This window comes from Octodon degus, unplaced genomic scaffold (genome assembly GCF_000260255.1).
Source record: "Octodon degus isolate 3935 unplaced genomic scaffold, OctDeg1.0 scaffold00003, whole genome shotgun sequence".
Classification (NCBI taxonomy): Eukaryota; Metazoa; Chordata; class Mammalia; order Rodentia; family Octodontidae; genus Octodon; species Octodon degus.
Window position 1 is genome coordinate 2,217,412 of NW_004524579.1, and position 935 is coordinate 2,218,346.

A 935-nucleotide genomic window follows, 5' to 3' on the forward strand; every position below is an offset into this window, starting at 1 on the left:
AACAAATAACACACTGCATATATTCTTCTTAGTGGTTAATTGCTGTACAAGATGCGGACTTGAGATCCTATTTACAAACACCATTAGAACAAATCCACATATCTAATCTTGATATCATCTGTCATCTTTGCTCTGATGGCTCCACCGCAAATGAACCAAATTAAGTTTTACTTCCTTCCTATTTCTAAATCTCAGCAAGGCACCATTATAATCACACAAGTAACAGTGCTTAATGTTTATATAGCACTGTCCATATGCCTATCATTTTACCGCCATATTATGAATTAATGTTTTTTAGCCCCACAGCATAAACTTTACAAACTTCATACCCACTCACAGGTTAAAAACCTGAGCCACATAGGGATTTAAAGGTCTGATGGTTGGCCAAGCCAACCACCTACTAAGTGGCCAACAGATAATGAGGGAAAAATAGTGTGAGAATCTGGGAAGGTGGAAGGAGGAGGGGTTGGAATATCAATGAAACATCCATAATCAGTCCTTAGATGTTGAGAGTTGCCTGTATAAATTATTGTATTAAACTATTTCTATAGGTTACCTTTTTATTATCCATGTATTGTTTATCAAATCACTTGTTTGCATAAATCAACCATTCATTTTATTGCTAAACATCAAATCACAGTGCTTCAGGAGTACAGTGCTATAAAAGACCTTCAGACTGAACTTTTAAAAGCAGTTTAATATTTAGTACCTACAACACTTTATTGACATTTAAATGTTTCCTGTAATTTAATGCTCCTGATAACCCAAAGAGTAGATAATTATTTCTTTTAGTCCCAGTGGTGAAAGTCAGCTCAGATTTGTTCTTTCTTTCTTTCTTTCTTTTTCTTTCTTTCTTTCTTTCTTTCTTTCTTTCTTTCTTTCTTTCTTTCTTTCTCTTTCTTTCTTTTTCCTCTCTCTCTCTCTCTCTCTCTCTC

General features: G+C 34.4%; 1 protein-coding gene across 1 annotated transcript in view; it reads right to left on the reverse strand.

Annotated features, from left to right (window-relative positions):
- Chst9 (carbohydrate sulfotransferase 9) overlaps positions 1–935 on the reverse strand; it is a 274,314-nt gene that overhangs the window by 159,548 nt on the left and 113,831 nt on the right. The gene's annotated exons all lie outside the window — the stretch shown is intronic.